Source organism: Pleurodeles waltl, chromosome 2_2 (assembly GCF_031143425.1).
Source record: "Pleurodeles waltl isolate 20211129_DDA chromosome 2_2, aPleWal1.hap1.20221129, whole genome shotgun sequence".
NCBI classification, from domain to species: Eukaryota; Metazoa; Chordata; class Amphibia; order Caudata; family Salamandridae; genus Pleurodeles; species Pleurodeles waltl.
The window spans coordinates 722,346,184-722,362,993 of NC_090439.1; the positions used below are offsets into that span (position 1 = coordinate 722,346,184).

The window sequence follows — 16,810 nt, forward strand, 5'->3', positions numbered from 1 at the left end:
TTTTGTATTTATATATAATATTACCTAGTGGCGGTCGCCACCAGGTAGTTACAGTTAGGACCTTCTTTCTACATAAAAAGCATTTTTCTACTTGCCTATAACTTTGGCACCCCTTGATGAATCTTTATGAAACATTGCCCAAAAATTTGCCAGGCACATCAGCTGCTGTCTGGAATGTTTCGTGGTGATCCATCTAGGGGGACCGAGAAAAAAGGGGGGTGGGGGCAAAACAAATTTTCCCCATTCATTTTTTAAATAGGTAAAATTGAACAGTGATAGTGCTGAAACTACTGAACGGAATTACACCAAATTTGAAAACAAATTAGGTCCTGGTCCAGAAAGCGACTTTTTTTTTTTTTTTTTTGGTGTAAATCCGTTCAGTAGTTTTTGAGAAAATAAGGGGAAAATAAATTTGTATAAATAGGGACGCGAAGGATTTGTGACCCCTCCTGATCCTGTGCTGAGATTTGATTTGCTGTCAAAAATTCAACCAGGAAGTGTTGGCAGCCATCTTGGGACTCGGCAGCCCGTGTCCCAGAAAGAAATGTAAAAAAACAAGAAAAGGGGCCAGGGTACTGACACCATGATCCCTTAGCTCTGGTGCTGGGGTCCCAAAGCCACCCTCAGAGCTAAAAAGCATTTTTTTTAAACACGTTTGCAGCAAGTTGCAACGGATCTTGTGAAATTTTCTTTAAAAATAAAGCGCCAGTCCCCACGATTCCTCTTTTTTAAGAACCTGTGTGGGCCTAGTCCCGTGGCATTCTTTTATTGAAGTACCTGGCCCCTCTGCAGCATTGGGAACTGTCCCCTCCCTGGGGCAAAGCTGTCATTATGTGTGGGGGGCCATGTGGCCCCGTGCCCTGGGGACCACCACCTCCCCAGGGCTAAATTAAATATTGGTGTATATTGGAGGCCCGTCAGTCTCCCGCACAGCCCCAGGGACCACCACCTCCCCAGGGCTTTAATCTCATTGAGTGCAGGGGGGCCTCAGACCCCCGCAGCCCCAGGGACCACCACCTCCCCAGGGCAACCTGAAAAAAATAGAAAGGGTGTCAGTTTCGGATTCCCTGCAGTCCCGGGGACCACCACCTCCCCAGGGCTATACCTGTCGGAGGGGGCCCTCCTGAAGGAGCTATTGATGGCTCTGTGAATCACCACCCCGACCCAGGGCCGGCTCCTGCTATGTCCCAGGATGCCCACCCCTAGAACATAGCTGTCTGCTGTGGCTTGGCTGCTGCTTTGACAGCTGCAGCCAAGTCAAACAAACACTCAAAAAGTGTCAAAAAGCAGAGTTTTCATCTCTGTTCCCTGCATGCAAATATGCGTGCAGGGAACAGAGATGAAAGCATTACTCCAGCAACCAGGGAGCTGCCACTTAAAGCAGCTGCCTGCTTGCTGGAGCAATGGGACCACAGGGGAGGTCTTAAGGCTCTCCCGTGGTCTTGGATAGCCCGTAAAGGGCATGTAGTACTTAAAAAAAAAAATAATAAAGGATCGCAGGGGAGGCCTTGAGGCTCCCTCCACGGTCCCCTATAGCCCATAAAGGGCAAAAACAAATCGCAATTAAAAAAGATGAATAGCTCATGTGTCAAGGTCACAGACATTTACACTGAGCATTGAGGGTTTGCGTCCAGGTATTTCCCTGGTCATTTTCTTCCTTGTTTTTTTTTTTTTAATTAAAATGTTTAATGCTCATACTGAAAGGTGATATTACACTTTTTAATTGACAAATACATTTTTCTTTTCAATTTGTGCAGAACTATCTCATTCTAAATATATTACCCACCAAAGCCTAAAAACTTTCTATCTCTCTCCCTCTCCCTCTTTATCTCTCTCTCTTTAAATCTCTTTCTCCCACTCACACACCCACTCAGACACTTATGCACCCACTCAGACCCTTGTGCATCCACTCACAGCCCCAATCAGACCCTCACACACACACTCAGAAACTTATGCACCCACTCACAGTCTCATTCAGACTCTCACACAGCCAGTCACAGACACCCTCATGCACCACTCACAGACTCGCACACACATTGACACACCCACTAAAACACTGATGTATGCACTCTCACACCCAGACACTCTCACATCCAGAGAGGCCATGCCCAACTCTTGCCGGGCACAGCCAAAGAGGCCATACACAGCATGGGGTTGGATGGGTATAGGGGTTGGCTGCAGGGTCTGGTTGCAGGACGGGTCTTGCGGGCAATATCTGCTATGCACGGGTGAAGGTTGTGCATGGTGAAAGGTTTGGTGACTATAGGGTGTTGGAGTTATTTCAAGTGACAATAACTCGCCACTAAGGCAACTATAACTTGCGCCCCTGCCATGCACAGTTATTCCTAAAAAATTGTACTGCAAATCTTACAGTGAAATTATCATTGATGTTATGAAAGATGTCCTGAATGTTGCAATGTATCAGGTAATTAGCAGTGCATGGCAACAGTGTGAGTTATAATTACCATGGGCCGTGAGTTATAGTTACTTGAAATAACTTCAACTATAACTGCTGAATGTGTCTGTTTTTGTGTGAGTAAATTCAGAACCTAACTATAACAAACCTGCAACCTTTGTTTTTTTAAGTGAATTTCTAAGGTTTTTAAAAAAATGTACTTCTCTACTAAAACGACCCAGTAACCTTTGTTGTTTTCAGTGAATTTCTATGTTTTTTTAACGTAAAATAATTTTCACTACTGCACATTTATCCAACCACTACTGTGTGCGGCTGGGGTTGGCTGCAGGGCCTGTCTCTCTGGGTGTGACATTAGGTGACAGAGGGTGTCTCTGGGTGTGAGTGGCTGTAAGAGTGTCTGTCTGGCTGTGAGAGGGTCAATGTGAGTGTGAGAGTGAGTATAAGAGAGAGCACTTTCTACTGGTAAGTTAGTAAATGCTGCCTCATTCGGTGAATGGCCAGTGTGGGCAGGGGGGCCACACAGCCCCCCAGCCAATTTTGGTCCTGTGGGTGTGCTGCCCCCCGGTCTGATTTTGGCCCCAGGTACCCCATCCTCCGTGGCTTGGGCTTCATTAAATGGAGGAGGGGGTTAGTTAGTAAGTGCTACCTCACTGGGTGAATGGCCAGTGTAGAGGAGGGGGGCTGCACGGTCCCTCCTCTCAGGCCAATTTCAGCCCCATAGCCTAGGGCCTGGCCTTATAAATTTTTTTAGGGGGGTGGGCAGGGCTGCGCAGGCCCCCCTACCCCTGGCCGATTTCGACCCTCAGGGGCCACATTCCCTGGGGCCTGGCCTGAACATTTTATTTTTTCAGGAGGGAGGAGAGACATGCAGTCCCTCTCCCTGGGCCAATAATGGCCCTGGGGACCCAAATCCCCCAGGTCTCAGCCTTAACATTTTATTTTCTTAGGGAGAGACCCTGACTGCCCTCCCCTTGCCAATTTCAGTACCTGGGAACCCATTCCCAGGGTCCGGCGTTAACACAATCATTTTTTGGGGGGGACAAAGGGCTGCCCACCCCCCTCCCCGGGTCGATCTCTGCCCCAGGGACCCCATCCCTCGGGGCCCCGCCATGTTACCTGAGTGCCCCCTAGGGCACCCAGTCAGCACCGTTGGGGACCGGGGGAGCCTGAAGGCCCTGCGATCCCAGCTGACACTGTGCCTCATGCTGGAGCCGGCATTGCTGTCACAGACAGGGAGCTGCTAAGCATGCAGCTCCATGTCCGTGAGAGCAATGGTTTCCGCTGTTTCACTGCCCGCATCGCAGCAGAAAGGGAAACAAAGGAAACCTCTGCTTTCAGCAAGCAAGAGCTGTTTGACAGCTCTCACTTGCTGTAACCCAAGTGTACTCTCTGACTTGGAGGGAGCTGTCAAAGCTCCCACCAAGTCAGAGCAAACGGCTATGTTCTTGGGTTGGGCACCCTGGGACATAGCAGGAGCCGGCCCTGGAGGGTGGTGGTCCCCAGGCCCATTATTGGCTCCAGGGGGAACCGTGCAGCCCCCTCCAGTATTAAAAAGCCCTGGAGAGGTGGTGGTCCCTGGGGCCAGGGGTCTACAATGGACCCCCTTCATTGTTTAAATCTAGCCCTGGGGAGATGGCAGTCCCCTGGGCTGGGGAAAGGCTGCACAGGCCCCCAGTATTCATTAATTCTTTAACCTCGGGGAGGTGGCAGTCCCTGGGCCTGCGAGGGAGCCACTGCCCCCACCCCCTGCATTCATTATTTCTTTATCCCCTGGGATGCCCGCCCCCCTACATTCTATATGAATTAAGCCCCAGGGAGGTGGCATACCCGGGGCATAAACAAGCCCTAGGAGGGGGCCCATACCCTCCCTCCTTTATTTTTGACATGCCTCCGGGACCTGGCCCACCCGGGGGCTTTATTAAAACAAGCACAGGAGCCCACACTTGTTTTTCTTTTTAATTTAAGTTGCAGATTCGTGACCCCCATTGTGAATTAGGGGCAAATATTTTTTTTAAACGGCTTTTTGCCCTGGGGGCTGGGTCCCTCTGGGATCCCAGGATCAGAGCTAAGGGGTAAAGGTGTCCCTACTCAGGCACCTTTTCTTTTTTTTCTGATGGATGCCAACACTTCCTTGTTGAAGAGCTGACAGCCAATCAGATCTCAGCACAAGAACAGGAGGGTTTGCGGAGCCTTTGCCTCCCTATAAATACACATTTGAATTTTCTTTAATATCTCAAAAACTACTGAATGGATTTACAGCAAATTATAAAAAGGTCTCTTTTGTGGACCAGGTGGTAGCTTTCTGCCAAATTTGGTGTAATTCCGTCCAGCAGTTCGGCCTCTATTCCCGTTCAAAATCCCATGGAAAAATGCATGGGGAAAATGCATTTTAGGACCCACCCTTTTTCTAGGCCTCCGCTTGACAGATCAGCCTGAAACTTTCCATACAGCGACAGAAGTGAGCGTTCTATTTTTTTTAGAAAGTTTCATGAAGATTCATCAACTGGCACCAAAGATATAGGCAAGTGTAAAAACAATGTCTTAACTATAACTACCTAGTGGTGACCCCTGCTACGTAATTCATATATATAATATATATATATATATCCACAGCAAAAGGTCTAAACACGGAGCACTCTGACTGCTGGTGCGGACGTGGGGTATAGACCACTACCCCAATAAATTCCAAACCCAAATAGATGCTGCACTCCCGGAGATTTCCATATTCAATTTTCATTTATTTATAGCAGCATGAAGAAAGACCCCACAACACGTTTCGACTCCCGTCTTTATCAAGTGGTATCTAGTCTGTAATTGTCTCATTAATCATTCAATCATGGCTTTTATAAGACTTATAAGTCAAACAGCAGCATTCTGGGATTTGTAGTTCTCAATTACCCTCCGCCTGGGGTTTGACAATTCGCTGTAGTTATTAATCACATATTTAAAGGTTGGCACAGCTGCGTTCATCTTTCAAATAGTGAGGCTTAAAAATTCCATTCAATTGCATAAAGAGATCTTACTCCATGCACTTCACTTTCTAAACTAATTATGCTGTTAAGTTAATCCTCTCAGTATCATTAGCCAAACCGCTGTATTCATAAAACTTCAATAATTATGTATAATTGCATTGTGCAATGTTGCTCGTGCACTTCACTTCCTGATTTTGATAACGATCTTTCAAATCCTCTCAAACTGTCATTAGCAAGCCGTGTCAGTCCATTTCAAAGCGAACAATTAAAACAGCTATAGTTACATAGCAAATCTCCAATTCCAAGCTGCTTAAAAACAAGGCAAGTTGATTTATATATTAAATGTCCTCTCCAAGCTCTCACTCAATTAAAGGGCCGCATCGGTATTTCCAACACACAATGAAGGGACATATGCTCACCGTATTTTAAGATGAGCTTGTCCCCCCCGGTGATAGAGTAGCGCTTGGCGCATTAAAAGTTCTGACATCCCGTCATCCATCTTCCATTATACAATATATACGCAGAAGCATAGTATCCCCTCGCCTCCTCTTTATCGCCTTATGATGTTTCCAAAATGGCAAATACCGGGTGCTGCCGCTGAAATTAAATCCACAGCAAAAGGTCTAAACACGGAGCACTCTGACTGCTGGTGCGGACGTGGGGTATAGACCACTACCCCAATAAATTCCAAACCCAAATAGACGCCGCACTCCCGGAGATTTCCATATTCATTTTTCACTTATTTATAGCAGCATGAAGAAAGACCCCACAACGCGTTTCGACTCCTGTCTTTATCAAGTGGTATCTAGTTTGTAATTGTCTCATTAATCATGGCTTTTATAAGACTTATAAGTCAAACAGCAGCATTCTGGGATTTGTAGTTCTCAATTACCCTCTGCCTGGGGCTTGACAATTCGCTGTAGTCGTTAATCACATATTTAACGGTTGGCACAGCTGTGTTCATCTTTCAAATAGTGAGGCTTCAAAAGTGTGTGTGTGTGTATATATATATATATATATATATATATATATATATATATATATATATATATATATATATATACACACACACACACATCTCTCTCTCTCTCTCTCTCTCTCTCGTTAAGCTTAAGGCACGGGAAGCATCACAATAAAATTTACATTAATTTTTTAGGTTGTTCTAAATCATATATGTGCACTACTAGCGATGCCGCCTTCTGCTGTGTTGAGACGTGGTGGTCCAGCTTCAAAGCTGGTTGCCATTTTTGTTTACTTTTCCTGAAGAGCTACATGATAAACGGGAAATCAATGTTCCTTTGGATATACTTGGTGTCTGTAAATTTAGCAGTAAACGAATGATTTACGAGGAGATAAAAAGAGAATTATTCATGATCGGATTGAATTATGTGCTTACCGCTTACAACGTTAACTGCCCATACCTCACAGTCTGGAGCTGAGTAGGAGAGCGCAGCTGTTTTTTCCCCTCACTCCAGGAACATTCATTTTGTAGATTATTTTTGCCTTAGGAAACAGAAACGGGATGCAATTTATCATCCTTTTTGAAGTCAGCAGAGAAGTTTTAAAGTGATGTGGTGCTAAATTAATGATCATGCTTCCATTTTCTTATGATAATGGCATTACTCCTAGTCCTACTCCCTCGCCTTCCTTTTAACCAATGAGGCCTCCCGCCTCCCCTCTAGACCCTCCCTTCCCCTTTCAAAAACTCCCCCCACCCTTATCCCCTCCTGTACAAAAACCAAGCCCAAGCTGCAACTCGGACAGTCCGTACCGGGAGGGTGGGAGGGAACGGAAAAGGAAGGCGAGGGAGTAGGACTAGGAGTAATGCCATTATCGTAAGAAAATGGAAGCATTACCTCCCGTCCCTCCCTCGCCTTCCTTTTAACCAATGAGACATAGCAAGAAAACACACAGGAGACGGACATCGAGTTGCAAGACCTTTATTTAATATCCTGCACCAAGAACATCCCAAACATTATCTCATAGAGGATAAGGCCCGGTGACCTAACACCGACTCCAAACTACCCAAGTCCGACAGCCTATAATGACGCACAAACGTCGAAGGAGAAGCCCAAGTGGCGGCCCTGCAAATTTCCACCACGGAAGTCCCCTGAAGCTCCGCCACCGTAGCCGCCATGCCTCTGGTAGATCTCCCCTGAATCCCTTGAGGAGGAACCACCTCTTTCAAGGAATAGGCCAACAGAATTAAAGATCGAACCCACCGACTCAAGGAAGCCGTGGAAGGTTTTTCACCTTTGCGAGCCGGACCAAAATTAACAAACAGTGAATCCCCTTTACGAAAAGGAGCCACCACCCGCAGATACTCCAACAAAACCCTGCGTACATCCAACGAATGCAAACGGACCTCCTCCCTTGAGGAGGGATTCGGACAAAATGAAGGAAGGATGACCTCCTGCCGGGAATGGAACGAAGAATTGACTTTTGGAATAAAGGAAGGTACCGGAACCAGAACCACCCGATCGTGAAAAATCTTACAAAAAGGAAAGGAACAAGCCAATGCCCCCAATTCCCCCAACCGACGAGCCGAAGTAATGGCTACCAAAAAGAATGTCTTCAAAGATAGATGGCGCAAATCACAGTCCCCAAAAGGTTCAAAAGGGGGCTCCGTCAACACATCCAAAACCAAGGACAGATCCCATGAAGGAAAAGAACGTACCGGGCGAGGAAATAAATTAACAAGCCCTTGAAAAAATCTCGGCATCAAGCGCCCTTCATCCTGAAGATTACGCCATGGTCCTCTGAATGCCTGAATAGCCGCCCACTGCACCCGAAGAGATGCCACTGACAACCCTAAATGAGCACCGTCCTGCAGGAACTGCATCACCTCAAAGATAGAAGCGCAGGTAGGATCTAACTCACGACTTAAGCACCATGACGAAAACACCTTCCACTGTCTACCATAAGAAAGCAAAGTGGAACGTCTCCTCGAAGCCAGCAATGTAGAACTCAAAGCTACCGGCACCCCCAGACCTGTCAATCCCCGTCGTTCAACTTCCAGGCCGTCAAGTGTAACCTTCTCAATGACCCCAATGGGAGGCAGGGAAACTCCAGGGGAGACGGACAAAGAGGCAGAGGCCACATCCTCCCGTCCGCCATCAGCCTCAACAAGGGGAACCAATTCGCCCTCGGCCAAAGTGGCGCAATTAGGACAACCCTGGACCCCAGATCCCTCACACGTAACAGAAACGCCCTGAGTAGTTGAAAAGGAGGGAACGCATACAAAAGGCCCTGCGGCCAAGGACATGACATCCCGTCCACCTCCCATGCTTGGGGACATCGAAACCGGGAGCAGAAGCGATCCACTTTCGCATTCCCTACTGACGCAAACACATCCAGCACTGGAAGACCCCAAAGCCGAACCAGATGCTGAAACAGAGACTTCCGGAGAGAGAAAAGTTGAGAGGAAGGAATCACTCTGCTCAGCAGATCCGCCCGAACATTCACCACCCCCCGAATGTACGTAGCCCTGAGAGAAGGAACCCACTCCTGAGCCCACACAAAAATCTCCCTGACTAGATTGAACAGAGCCCTTGACCTGGTCCCTCCTTGCCGATTGACATAAGCCTTGGCCACTAAGTTGTCTGTGCGAACCAGAACCGCCGAACCCCTCAGGGAATCCTGAAAATGGACCAGAGCCAGGAATACTGCCCGCAATTCGCACCAATTCGACGACCGACTCGCCTCCCGAGGGGACCAAAACCCCTGAATCTGAGCCGACCCCATCCATGCCCCCCAACCGGAGAGGCTGGCATCCGTCGTCACCACCACGGGTCTCAGAGGCGATAAAGAAACCCCTATCCTCAGGTGGTCTGCATCCAACCACCATTGCAACTCTCTGTGAATCAATCCGGACCCTGGAACCCTGTCCTTCAGAGAACCGGACCCTGGTGTCCACCTTCTCAAGAACCATGTCATCAAGCACAGGAGATGGAAACGTGCCCAAGGAACCAGAAATATCACCGACGCCAAATGACCCTGCAGACGCAACCATAGAAGAGCTCGGGGAGCAGACCGCAACAATACCTTCTTTACCAAAGCCTGTAGGACACCCAACCGTTTTTCTGACACAGTCACCAACCCAAGAAGAGTCTGAAACCGAGCTCCCAGAAAAACCAGATCCTGGGACGGCACTAAGTCTGACTTCTCCCAATTGATTAAAAACCCGTGGTTTTGCAGGACCCCCAGAACATGGACCACCTGCTTCTGCAAAAGGTCTCGTGATTGGGCATGAATCAAAATGTCGTCTAGATAAGGATGCAGAAATACCCCTTCTGAATGAAGCAAAGCCACTAGAGGAGCCAGCACCTTTGTGAAAATTCGAGGAGAAGATTTTAGACCGAAAGGCAGAACGCAAAACTGATAATGGTCCTGACCCACAGCAAACCTCAGGAACTTTTGAGAGGATCTTGCCACCGGTACGTGTAGGTAAGCGTCCTGCAGATCCAGTGACACCAGTAAGTCCCCGTGTCTGACAAATGGAAAAATAGTCTGAATGGACAGCATGCGGAAATGCACTGTCCTGATCCAGGTATTCACCTCCTTTAGATTGAGCACCGGCCGAAATCCCCCTGAAACTTTCTGCACAAGAAACAAGACCGAATAAGTGCCCTGACCCCGTTCGTCTAGCGGAACGTGGGAAATGGCCCCCTTGACCAGTAAGTCCCGCACTCCGTCCAATAATGCTCTTCTCCGTGACCCCTCTGAAGGCAGAGGTGTGGGACGTACCCCTGAATCTGGAGGAACCACCACAAAATCTATGACATAACCATTGGCCACAATGTCTAGTACCCAATGATCGTTTACACTGTCCTTCCAAGCCGAAAGAAAGTGACTCAGTCTTCCCCCAACCGGCCCTCTGCCAGGCCCACAGTGATTGTCAGGACCCCTTCTTGAAACCACCCCGGGTCGCAGGAGCAGACTTCTTAGGTGAAAAACGCGGCTGAAAACGCCGTTTCCTAAATGAAAAGGATTTAGCATCCCTAGTAGGAGAAGATCTGGAATGTTTCTTCCACCCTTTACCCGAAGAAGAACCCCCTTTATAAGGTAAGGCATGCTTCCGTTCCTTAAAAGCCTTGGAAAGCATGGATGGCAATTGTTCTCCAAACAAGGTACGACCTTCAAACGGCAGTCTCAACAAGGCCGCCTTTTCCCCTGGATCAGCCTTCCAGGAACGCAACCAGAGGGACCTACGAGCCCCAATCAAAGACCCAGATGCCAGAGCCGAAGTACGGACCACATCCGAAGACACATCAGCCAACAATCTGGCCTGCTGCTCCATACCAGCCAGGAGCTCCGAACATTCCGCCCCTTCCTGTACAGCCACCGCCAGATTATCAAAGTCTTGAACCAATGACTGTGACGCATAAGCAGAATAAATCCCTGCCCTCAGCGCCAGATTCTCCGCAGCAAAAGCCCTCTTAAGACCCGAATCCACTTTACGGTCAGTGGCATCCGTAGGCACACAATCCTCCGGATTGACTGCCGTTTTGCCAATCAGAGTAGCCAAAATAGAGTCCAGGCGTACTGAAGGAGGCAAAACCTCCTCACCCTCAAGTAAGTAAAGTTTCTGAAGGAATCGTGGAACCTGAGCCTTATCCACATCCTTCCACTCACGAAACACCATATCCCTCACAGGTCCCTGAAAAGGCATGGCAAACTTTGAAGGTGTCTTATATTGAGGAAATAAATGAGAATCCGAGTTTGCAGGTTGAAACACTGGGAAACCCAAATTGTCCCGAACATGTGCCATCACTTCCCACATATCTTCTCTGGAAACATATTTCCCCCCAGATGACGTCGATGGGGCCTCATCCTCACTCTCCGATGAGGATTTCCTAGCTGCTACCGATGAGTGCGCACATTTAGACTGACCAGTCCTGGCCACGCCTGCTTGTAGTGCCCTGGTCACCGCCACCTCAATCATATCCTGAACCTCCTCTCTGGACATGAGGGGAGTACCCCTGCCAGGTACCTGTGAGTTCTCAGGAGTAGTAATGCTAGCCTCACCCCCCTCCTCCTCCGAGGAAGAAGAGACAATCCTACGTCTCTTTGCTGGAACTTTAGGCATGGTAAACAAATAATCACTGACTTGAACCCCAAAAAACTACCCTCTATATAGGCACCTGGTCCTCCCCCCAATCAGGGCTCCACCAATCCCTAAAGAGGTCACTCAAATACATAAAAACCACGGGCCGAACGCCCGTCCTACCTGAGAGCATCTCAGAATTGAAGTCCCTCGGTTCCCCGCGGCTCCGCGGCGCTGAAACCCGGAAATCAACGTCCCAGCCACAGAGGGCCGGCTGACCCCGTCAGCCGGCCTCCAGGACACGCCTCTCGAGCAACCATGCTGCTCGTTCAAGACGCGCCCCAGCCGTAGCACTCCTCGCGGAGCTCCGCGTCCCGAGGAGTGCCTCCATCGACGACCTCCAGGCCCCGCCGTGCAGGTAAGAAAGGGAAAGAAAACCGTCTAGCGTGGGCTAGACAAAAGAACAGGAGGGGATAAGGGTGGGGGGGGGTTTTTGAAAGGGGAAGGGAGGGTCTAGAGGGGAGGCGGGAGGCCTCATTGGTTAAAAGGAAGGCGAGGGAGGGACGGGAGGTAATGTTAAGTACTTTCAGGATCTACTGACGTATGAAAAGTATGTGAAATGTGTGTACATCTGAGTCTTTTAATAGTATTACTCTGTGGTTCTAGGACCTGCTCAGTGTGTAGGTGCCTTTGTGTTTTAGGATAGCATGTATGAAATGATGCTATTCAAACAACGAGTGCTGGGAGAGAGCGGAGAGTGGGAGAGTAAGAGAGCTGTACAGAGAGAAAAGGAGAAAATACTACTCCAGAGAATACATGCAGCTTTTACCTAGTTGAATAACGAATATTTATTTGTAGCAGCATGTCTACTTCCATTTCTACAGTGGGGACATAGATTAAGAGTGGGGAATATACGCAACTTAATAACACGCACCTGTGTCCCATTTCCTTAATGCCCATTTGTAGAAACAAGCATTAGTACAGCCAATGGGTCGTTGGCAAAAAAGAAAAAAAAGAGAGAAATCCTCATTTGAAGATGTGGTAAAACATTGCCAAAAAAGTGCAGTATATGCTTGTGTGCCATGATGCTAGGGCAGCCCAGCCTGACAACATATACATGTGCATGTAGTATAGCGCAGCCACATTTTTTAAAAATGTACTGTTCCAAGTTGGCAGGCATCTACTTTAGAGTGGTAAATAAAAAAATCAATAGAACATGTACAGTAATGTCTTTGCAAGGAATGAGAGCCCTGGCAGCAAAAACAAGTAAAATAACAAAAAGGTTGCAACATATAAACTCCAATGGCAGAGAGAAAGGAAAGGAGCAATAGAGAAGCTTGCTGGAGAAGTGGTTGAAAAAATAAATTAAAAAAATGCCTGATTGGGAAAGGTGGGAGTTGCAATGTATGAGCTGGGGAGGGTGTGAGGTAGGCTGATAATTCAGGGGGAAGTAAGGATCTGAGGGAAGAAGCAGAATAGGAGAGAGAGGGAATAAGACAGCACATGCACTGGCAAGGAGTGCTAAAGTCAAAAGAAACAAGCATTATCAAATCCAATCAGCTTTTTGGCTTTGTCAATGTTTGTTTTGGGGTGGAAAAGCCTCACACATAGTAAAGGATGTGTACCTCTGCTGTGAGTGCCCCAGTTGTGGTGATATCTGTATTCCTGATAGCACTTTTTGGTCATGATTAAATATGTATCTTGAATGTGTGTCATGACCTATCTCATGGATTGCGGTCTTGCTAAAATGGGGAGCAGTCAATAGTGCAGTAGTGATGGCATATCATGTTTTAGGTTTCAGTGATCAGTAGAGTGAACAGGTCTTTTGTACCTGTGTCATAGAAGTGGTACCTCCTTACCCACTCTGGTAAAGTTCCACTGTTGTGTGTTAACTCACCCTTTGTATGCACTAGGCTCTATGCAGTGCTGGACAAAGCACATGTGTGCTGGAATATATTTGTACTTATGAAATGATACAGTACATGAGAATAAGTGTGTGTGTGTGTTTGTGTGCTGGGATATATGTGTGCTTGTGTAGTGTTAAAGTAAATGCGAGTTAGCAAGTGTGGGTGTCTGTGTGTGTGTGTGTCTGTTCTGGAATGTATGTGTGCCTATGAAGGGTACGGCCCATGAGATCCTGCATACATGTATTTCCAGGTGCATACAGGAGTGTATGTGTGATTGTGAAGGGCACAATACATGGAAATCTCTGGGTTCCATTTTGGGATAGCCAGGGCTTGCTGGAGGAATATGTGGAGGTAGAGTATTCCCTCAGACTGGGTGGGGCATATACTAGAGAAGGAGGATTCAGGCTCTTCGTGCACTTTAAAAGGGCTCTTGGATTCTAAGAGAGGTCGCTGTTCAAAGGGCCTGGACACATCCCAGGAAGAAGATGGGCTAATGAGGAAATCATAAACAGTAGAGCTTGGGCGTTTGGTAACCTTATGATGCACATATCACTGAGGTTGACATGCAGGTGTGAACCTCAAGTGACTCGAGTGGAATGTGTTTGGGGCCATCAGATTTGGAGATACTCCTGCTGTGACAGACTGCTCTTTGGAGTAAGAGCACAACAGAGGAATGGACACTTTAAAGTGAGCAGCCCCCAGAACACAAACTTGAAAAGCATAAGCACTAAACCACATTTGTGTCTAGAAATGGATTATAAAAAGGAAAGCTTGAGCCTTCCAAATTGTCAAACTCAAGCTGTACATCAGCATGGGGAAAGTTCTGTCTGTTTGGGCTAGTATTGGGGTATACCAGTCTCCCTGCTGGGTGAGGGGACACCAACCTGGAATATCAAAACCACTTGCTCTATCGCTTGGAGTACTAGCTTCTGCCTGAACTACAACCAGAGAACCATGTGAACAGTGAAAGATTGCCTGGAGTGAGCAAGGATCAATGGGGATCCTGTAGTGTGGATTCCAAGACCAGAGTGTGAGATTTGGACCCACGTCTGTACTGCCGCACCGATCGGGCACTCTTTGCAACTCCCATATGCCAAGTGAGGGCCATAGTGAAACTTGAGGCTATCACCTAAGTGTTGTCGCCTTAGACAATGTTGTGACCCACAGAAGGATGTCATCTTGAGAGCATAGGATGCAGATACAGATACAAAAGCAGTACACAGTACTGTAAATACATAAATCTGATGTAATGTAGTAATTGCACTACACAATGCAACAAGTGGGTTTACACGAAATGTACATCCAATGTCACCTCTAAACTTCAAACATTTCATTGATGTAGTGTTGTCACATTTCCCCTTGTCTACTGCATTTTTTTTATATCATTAGATTTAATTTAATTCAAGTTGTTTGTTTTCATGTGTAACAACTATGTGTTTATATTTAACACTTATCAGTTTTAAAGAAACACACCTGCATTCGCAAGTTACAAAAATATGAACATGTTTAATTTTGGTGTAAGTGTCCATTATCATGATGAATGCTTGCAACAAAAATAACATGTCTATTACAATTGGTCATCACTAATGTATGCACTAGAAATATGTCAAAAATAAAACCAGTTTCTTCGCTGTCAGAAATGAAATTAAGTTTGTGTACTCACATTTTCATCAATAGCATTGAATCTATCAGTTACCTTTATTCAACTAATGTCAAGACAAACTTTGTGAAAATAAAAAATGTTATTCTCAAATGAGATATCTCTCTCAAAAAGTATGATATTAAACAAAGCATAAAAGTCCACCGATACATGATGCAGTGCATCAATATTTGGGTTTTCTGCCCAATAACCTGCCTCTTAATGTCACTGTTAAGGGACAGCCTCCTCAGCAAGGGACATCTCGTGGGCAGAACAGGCACCTCAATTATCTTTCTTGGGAGGGGTGGGTTTGGATTTCTTTGGGGGTCAGGGACAGGTAATCAGTAAAGGCGGGTGGAAGTGAAGGGATCGAAGGGGTAGGAGAGGATGGGGTTTGACATGAAGAGAGAACTGGAATGGGTGTTGTGTGTCTGTTTTGCAGGTGCATGTGAGCCTAGAGTATGTAGTACATGTTTGTGTGTCTTCGAAAGTGTGTGGTGTTTGGGTGAGTGCGTACATTTGTGTTTGGTGAGTTTTGGGTTTTGTGTGCTTTTCTGTGAGTGTGTATTTTTGATGAGCGTGCTGTTGGGGTGGATGCGGTGTGTGTGTCTGTATGTGTTGTAGAAGCATGTGTGTCTGGTGTATTTGTGGCTATGAGTGGTTTTGTAGGTGTACTGTATTCAGATGATTGTGATTGTGTTTGTCTGGTGGGGGTTGTTTTGTGTGTAGGTGTGTGTGTGTGTGTTTGGATGAGTGTGATGTAGCGGTGGGTGTTGTGGTTGTGGTGCTTGTGGGTGTGTTGGTGGTTGTGAGTGCGGTGGTTGTGGTGGTGGTAGTCATGCATGTGTCTTTAGTGGTGGGTGTTGTGGTTGCAGGTGTGGTGGTTGTGTCTGTGGTGGTGGGTCCTGTGTTTGTGCATGTGATGGTTGTGCTTTTGGTTGTGGTGGTTGTGGATGTGGTGGTGGTTGATTTAGTGCTTGTGGGTGTAGTGTCAGTACTGTGTGTCTGTTCTCTAGGTATATGTTTGGGTCTATTGGTAAGCTTGTGTTTATGTGTGGATGTGAGAGTGCTTTTGTCTGTTGGAGTGGGTGCGTGCAAGGAAGTGAGAGTGATTTTGATTCGGGTGGAAGGTGGGATTTGGGATGAGGAAGTACAGCAGTAGGGGCACAAGCGTGGGGTGGTTGGGGGGCTGCTGTCAGTGTAGAGGCTATCTTTGCAAGCGACTGCTGCAAGCCATGTTATTGAACTATAACTTGCATCCAGGAGTGCAACCATCTGTTGTACATGGGAAGTAAGCCTCTGGATGCTATTCACGATCGCTGTTTGGCTTACCAATATGCTGCGTATGAGGTCAATAACCTTCACTGAGTGCAGCTGGGGGAACAGGGGTCAGGGGGTGCCTGCATCAAAGGAGACCCCAGCTCTTTAAGAAAGAGGATAGAGATGGGAATCTGGTTCGCGGACAAGGGTGCAGATGGAACAGGTCCTATGGGGGTCTGCCACCACAAGGGACCGGTGCTCTCCAGAGACCTTCGAAGAAGATGTAGAGCTGGTTGCCTCCATGCTAATCCCCTTACCCTTCATGCCGCTATGTCCATGGGTGTCTGATGTTTCTCCACCTGACACCCAGTAGCCAGCTGCTTCCCCACCTTCATGGCCAAAGTCCCATTTTCCTACTGCTGCAGATGCTGAAAAGACACATTCTATTTTTTATGTACTAATCAGAATGGCCACAAGGATATCTAACAAAATAAATCCTAATGTCCATTTTTCACCCGCTTAAAGGCTATAAAACCTAGGTATGTTTTACCATTACCTCATGCAAGTAGG

General features: G+C 47.1%; 1 protein-coding gene across 2 annotated transcripts in view; it reads left to right on the plus strand.

Annotated features, from left to right (window-relative positions):
* C2_2H8orf34 (chromosome 2_2 C8orf34 homolog) overlaps positions 1-16,810 on the plus strand; it is a 1,039,122-nt gene that overhangs the window by 33,222 nt on the left and 989,090 nt on the right. The window lies entirely within an intron of this gene.